The 7,423-nt window shown below is 39.6% G+C and overlaps 1 pseudogene; it reads right to left on the reverse strand.

Annotated features, from left to right (window-relative positions):
* Positions 1-4,297: 4,297 nt before the first annotated feature.
* On the reverse strand, positions 4,298-6,484 carry LOC114896562 (annotated as a pseudogene).
* Positions 6,485-7,423: the final 939 nt, after the last annotated feature.

A 7,423-nucleotide genomic window follows, 5' to 3' on the forward strand; every position in this document is an offset into this window, starting at 1 on the left:
CTTTCAAAATAATCTTAACATCCAGACACTTTGGGGCACATGATCACAGTGAATTCCTACAGCCTTAAATTAACCACATCATCACAGTGGGGTTCCCCCACCTCCAGCATTAGCACTGTTGCCATAGCAACAGTGCTTGATGCCTTTATGAGAGAGCTGAGGCATTTTAATTTGATGAACACCTTTTAGAGTGTTCTAGAATCATTCCATGTGATGAATAAGCTGTGATTTGAAAATGATCCTCTGGAAGAGAACATCTGTCTTGCACTCTCAGTTACCAATCTGTGAACACGCAGGTAAAATGAACAAGAAGATGGAGGCTGTTATCTACTCACCTGATAGTGATTAAAGCACACACACACTTCACATCACTTCTCACTGCCAACACAGGCCTTTCTGACCTGGTCAGTTCACATTTATGCCTTCTCGCCACATCAGTCCCCTTCTCTTTCTTTCTCTGTTGTCTGAATTACATGGGAAAGTGTTATATTTGTAACTTTTCTTGCATTTTTCTCTCAGGCCTCATATACTTCGTTTTAGTTATTCATTAGCATGTGGATGGCAGACTGAAGCGGCCTGCAGGGAAGTGTGGTCTTCCCAACTTCAACATCAACTCTGCCTGGGTGGTCTGTACACATTTTGAAGCCTTTCAAAATGAGGGCAAAGGCAGAGGGAGACGGTCATTGGAATGAATCAGAAACTCCAATGGCGCAGTCATGAAATATTTGAAGATTGTGAAATAAAATATTTGCCTTTTTGTTTCTTATTTCAGAATTGATTTCAAGGGCTTTTTAAAAAGCAAGTTTATTTTTCCAAGAAGCATTATTTTTGCATTGTCTGCCAGATTTTGTAAGTCTTTTTGTGTCAGTTGCTCCTGTGTGTTTTTCTCAGGTCCATTATTTATGTCAAACCACAGTGCTATCTAAAGTAGAAGGCCAAATTTGATAGTTTTATCTTTGAGGAACCTACCCTAGGCTGTCTTTATAACTGGTCTAACCTCAAGCAAATTAAGCATAATCAAATTGAAGGTTAATTTCTTTAGGAGAGCATTTGTTTAATTCACATGGATACTAGGCAACCCATAAAAACTAAAACACGGGGCTTCCCTGGTAGCACAGTGGTTAACAATCTGCCTGCCAATGCAAGGGACATGGCTCCGAGCCCTGGCCCGGGAAGATCCCACATGCCGTGGAGCAACTAAGCGCATGCACCACAACTACTGAGCCTGAGCTCTAGAGCCCACAAGCCACAACTACTGAAGCCTGCGCACCTAGAGCCCATGCTCCGCAACGAAGAGTAGCCCCAGCTCACCACAACTAGAGAAAGCCCGTGCACAGCAACAAAAACCCAAAACAGCCAAAAAAAAAAAAAAAAAAAGAGATGAATTTCCTCTTAAGTAACTTTAACCTTTTACTATTGCTTTAATTAGAGTATCATGCAATGTGTTAGTATGGACTGCATATGAGCTTAAATAGTGCAATTTTATGAAAGGAAAGACAGAAATGACATGGCATGTGGAATCACTTTGAAGTGTTATGTATATAGGCCACATATCATTACTAGAAAATTAAGATTCCCAAAGCTTTCTAGAAAGCCATGTCTACGTCATCCAACTAGTTTGTTGGCCCTCAAACTGGTAAATCTGTTTTCTGTCTTAATACATTATTTCTGTGGACTAGATAAAAGAAGGTTTTCCTCTGTGCTGCCAGAATTCCAAACTGGGTAGCTGGAGTATAAGGAGCTTTTAGAATATGATATGGATAACTGAAGCAACTACTAGTCCTTTGGCTTAGGTGTTTATTGTTGAGATGGTAACATATGACTAGGCTGAAAGACAAGTGTCAGCACCTATAACAGGACTGTTAATGGAAAGGCAGTGTGACTAATTTCTGAGGAACAGGATGAACCATCTTTGCTGTTGCTGTTACTGTTGTCATTGTTGGTCATTTTTCTTCCTTTCTACAGGTGCTGTAATTAGTTGGTCAGACTTTTGCTCAGTAACTCAACTCAGCAGCTGCCCTTTTATAGAATCTTATAGATTGGTGGAACTCATAGATTTCAAAAAATATTTTAATATTCGAGAGGATCTTAGAAGTCATCTAGCTGAACTCTGTCTTTTTATAGATGAGGAAAATGAGGCTCAGGGCAAATACGTGACATGCTAAATTGCTTTTTGTTGCTACAGAATCAGGTCTAGAATTCAGGTCTCCTGGCTCCTGGACCAGTGTTCTTTTCACCATATCATCCTACCTCCTTTGCATATCAGTTGCTCACTAAAGATAGAAATGACTGATTTTAGGAGTTTCTCCTAAATGAGGAAGAGGTGTCTCTTCCTAATGCCTGGGTCATTGCCTCCTGTACGTCTTTTTTTTTTTTTTACCACCAAAATGGTTTTATTTTTGACACTGCCAACATGCACAACAATGCATTTCTTTGGTTTCCTTAAACATTACTTAAGTACGCATTAGAAATATATGTTTACATTTAAGAAATGTAACACATTAAAAAAGTCCTCTACAAACATAACTCCTTTTCAGTATATTTTCCTGCTTTGTTTCACACATAAATAACATAATCCACAAAGTCATAAATGAAACTATTAACTCTTATGACCTAAAAGTATATACAAATTTTGGAACTTGACAAGAATGTCCTTTTTCTGATTTTATATAAATAACAACATGCAGTATTTGCAATGTTTTTTAAATTAAACGAATGACTTACAATCAAAACTTTTATTGTCTCCCAACCAGTTCTCCCTATAATAGACCTTCAGTGCATTTGGTAAAGATGTCATGTATTTAAAAAGTCAAAGTGGTCAAAAGACTAGATATTTTAAATAGAACAGAAGGTTGCCATTAAATATTACTAAGCCTTATTAAAATCACTTTGGTTTGTCTGAAGAACAAAAAATGCTACCAAAGAGTATATGCTTGTGCTATCATTTTTTTCTTTTTTAATTTTTGGCTGCACCCCACGGCACGTGGGATCTTAGTTCCCTGACCAGGGATCAAACCCGCACCCCCTACATTGGAAGGTGGAGTCTTAAACACTGGACTGGATTTCCGGGGAAGTCCCTATACTATCATTTAAATGGAAGCTAACAAAGTCTTAAAAAATCAGATTAAATTTGTATTAGTCTTGGGAAAAATATTCCACTGAGATTCTGTTATAGGAACAGAATCCATGCTAAGTTTTCTAAAATTTATTTTGAACCATCACTTCGATTTGTTAAAACTTTAAGGGTAAAAATAATGACACATAAAAATGATCTTAGAAAGGCACATTTAGAATTCCTGATACAGAACACTTGATTATTTAGTTTTTGTTTAATTACTGGAAATCTTTATTCCTTCAGAAAATAATAACATTCTTCGTTGAGTGACACCATCTATTTAGTGATTTACTAGATAACCACTCAAGGTATATTAAGTTAGCACTCAAATTATTTTTATGTAACGAAAGTAAAAAAGACTTTTCATGTTGGAATTGTTTCATTATGCATTATTATTTTTAAGGCCGTTATTTACAGAGTATAAAAATTAGAAAGAAAAACATTCTCGATATTCTCACTAAATTTAAATGATTCAAATGATAATGGTAAGCTAAGCACTGTTATTACTTTTAAAATCTAAGTTTCTAAGTTTCATTTTCCAATTAATACAAATATGATCTGCTTCACACTATTAACTGCCAGTCAAACTTTATGTTTAAAAAAACTAAATATTCTTTGTTAAAGTGCAGTTTACAAATGTTTTTCCATACTCTTATAAAAAACAAGATTCTGATATGCATACTGAATCTAAGTCAAAATCCACAACGGTAGCTGAAATTGTCAACTTTCAGCCTAATACAACATAAATCCAGTTATTTTGCATAAACAATTCAAAATTAAAGTTTATAATGGAAATGTCAACAAGTCATAACTACAACATTACTATGGGTGGGTTTCACTATACTTCAACCAGGCACAGCTGATGTGCACATCTGATAGACAGACTGCTTAGAAAATTAAAGCTATCAGAGCTATAAATAAGGAACACATGAATATGAACACAGCAGGGCCAAAGCATTAGAACTGTTAAAAGAAAATAAGATGTGGTGTAAACACAACTGATAGTTTTCTCCGTAAGCCACTTTCCACTGATTTATAAAGCTATGGTTTTATCATTCTTTTAAAAAGGACAATGTTTCCACATTGCTACATGCAGTGATTTCATTGTACATTCTTAACTACAATGCAATCTTCAGTCCTCCTGCAGAGCTTGACATATCTCATCAGGATTTCTTCAGAAAGTCAGCTCGTCGTATTTTCAGCAGCCTTTAATGCTGCAGCGGCCTTGAGAAATTCCTTAATGACTGATGATAAAGCTTCTGGGTTAATTCCTTGTTCACAGAGCCGTACACATATAGACAGAGTGCCCATATCTAATCCAGTATTCAAAATTCTTGAAATCTCAAGCAGAGATTTCTCCATGGTCTCCCTCACCGCATTCAGATTCGCCGCCGCCGCCACGGCGCCGCTGCTACTCGCCCTGCCGGAGGCCAGAGGGCGAGGGAGGAGGGCGAAGGGCCTGACCCGGAACTGGAGCGCCTTCCTTTCTCCTGGGCACTCACACCGCGCATTCTCCGCGCTCGCCGGGCAGGCTCCTCCCCTCGCGCTCGCCTCCTGTGCGTCTTGATCGAAAGCTTGTGAGTCCGTCACTCAAGATATCTATTTCCCAAGCACTCACCAGCTATTGAGACTCAGTACAGGGGCTTCCTCATGGAAACGATTGCTATGGAGTTGATAAAATAAGGTAATGGTCTTCAAAAAGCTGGGCAGAAATAGGTGGTAGTTACTGATAAACCTGTCATTGGTCCATGGCAAACTGAAAAAATTAAGGACAATATAGTAAACTTCCAGACAACCAATATTATTCAATTAATTTTAAAAATTTGAGTTTGGTTTTTCTATGTTTTCTTCATTCAGTATTTGTGATACTGGGCACTGTTGGAGATACAGTGACTTGTCCTCATGGACATTACATTCTAAGTGGAGGACACAAATTTTGAACAATAAAACACATATTTCACATACCAGTAAGTTCTATGCAGAAAATAAATCAGAGTATCAGGACAGAGAATGCCTGGAATAGGGCAAAGGTTGGTTAACTCATGTAGAGTGGTTAGGAAGGTCTGTGAGGAAGCGGCATTTGAGTGAGGAATGGATGAAGAGAAGGAACCACCAAGTAAAGATCTAAAGGAAGAATATTTCTGTCAGGAGAAAGCATGTGCAAAGGTCCTGAGGTGGGAATGGGCTTGGTGGTAGCAGACGTGGAGTGAGAAAAGGTGGAGAACAGAAGCAGATGAGATCACAGAAGTGGTCAGGGGCCAGGTCATGCAAGTAAGGCATTTGGATTTTATTCCACATATAACAGGAAGTCCACTGGAAGGTTTTAAGCTAATAGGGCAAGAGAGAGGGAAACAATTTAAGAGATTTTAGCAGTAATGTTAATGACAGAAAATGATGACGTAGACTAGGGAGGCTGGGTTGGAAATGGAGGCGATGAAAAGTGGCACATTTGGAGTATGTCTTGAATGTTGAACTGACAGGATCTGCTGAAGGACAGAGTGTGGGAAAAATACAGAAGTGTGGCTGACAGACTTTAAGGTGGTCCCCCTGACCACTGCGTTCTGGTGTTCATGTGCTTGCTTAATCCCCTCCCTTTGAGTGTGGCTGGGACCTGTGACTTTTAACCAACAGAACATGGCAAAGGTGATGGGATGTTACTTCTGTGATTACATCATATAAGACTCCATCTGGCTAGTAGGCTCTCTCTCTTTCTCCCTTGCTAGCTTTGAAAAAGCAAGCTGCCATGCTATCAGAGGGCCTCTGGAGAAAGCCCTTTGGCAAAGAACTGTAGCTGGGTTCTAGATACTGACAGTGGCCTCCAGCTGACATCCAGCTAGAAGTCAGGACCCTCAGTCCTACAACCACAGGAACTGAATGTTGCCAACAACCTCATGAGCTTGGAAGCAGATCACCAGCTGAGCTTCCATATGAGAACTAAGCTTCTAGATGAGAATTGAGCCCCAGTCCATACCTAAACTGCAGCCCTGTAGAGCCTTGCTGAGTCCTGACTCCTGACCCGTGGAAACTATGAGATATTAAATGTATGTTGTGTTAAGCTGCTAAATTTGTGGTAATTTGTTACACAGCAATAGAAATGTAATACACATAGGATGTTTAAATCAACTTTCCTAGTCTTAGTATCATGAAGTGTTTAAACAATAAAAAGGCCATGATCCCTGAACACAGCTCACTTGATTTGCAGTTGGTGAAACAGGGCCACAGAGTAAGCAACACATCTGAGGCTATACAGCTCACTAGCAATTAGAATCCCACCTCCTGTTTCCGCAGCAACTGCTTTTCCTGCTGCACTACGCTGCTTTCTATTAAACGTTGTTTTCGTTTGTTTCTGTTAGTCTGTGTGAAGGACATCCTACAACTTTATTCTGGTTTATTGAGGCTTGTCAGAAAAAAAGATGTCTTTCTTTACCTCATCCAGGAGGTCTGCCCATGTGTGGTTCATCTGAATTCTTAACCTGCAACCTGTGGTAGCCTCCATCATGGAAATGAAGTGGCATTGGGTTAGAGAGAACCCTTTAGACTCTCTCAGACGCAGCTTATTTTAAAACTTCCTACCCATTTAAGGCAATGCTCCTCTTTTCCCATAAATTCTTGGGAGCTCTTGCCCTGTTTATGTGGCCTTTCCTGGAAAACAGAACCACAGTAGGGGTCACTGAACGGCCACTGGGTTGAAGTGATAGAAAACAAGAAAATAGAAAATATTTTTAAAATAGAAGGAAAGAAGGAAGGAAGGGAAGGGAGGGAGGGAGGAAGGGAGTGAGGGAGGAAGGGAGTGAGGGAGGAAGGAAACTACATGGGAGGAATGCAGCCTAAAATGCCAGTGGCCCTTGGTGCTCACAATTGAACATATATGATTAAACATAGTGAACATCTCTCATTAGCTGTACAGCTGCTGTCAAACCTGGTGGATGCATCTTACACTGTTTTCTGGGTCCATTGCCAGAGACAAGAGACAGGAACTGGAATTTTGGCTAATGCTGCTCTGGAAGTTGCTCTTTCTTTATATAGTTCATGAAGCATTGGAAGGATTTAGCAAACAGCCTCATCATATCAGGAGACTTCAGTACTTTCTTGGCAATTCTCTTAATTCTCACATATTTTCCGGCCCTTTGTCTCTCGACCTGTTCCTTGCTTGGCCTAGTACAAAGTTACTATTTTCGTTCTTTTAATGCTAGGATGAGAAAATGGAATTCTTTTCTTTCGTGTATGAGCCAAGGCATCGGGTTGACAGGGTAAAATAGGCAACAGGGATAGAGTGAAAGATGACAGATGAACATCGACGTGCAGTGG

This window comes from Monodon monoceros, unplaced genomic scaffold (genome assembly GCF_005190385.1).
Source record: "Monodon monoceros isolate NGI ecotype Baffin Bay Population unplaced genomic scaffold, NGI_Narwhal_1 Super_Scaffold_16, whole genome shotgun sequence".
Lineage (NCBI taxonomy): Eukaryota > Metazoa > Chordata > Mammalia > Artiodactyla > Monodontidae > Monodon > Monodon monoceros.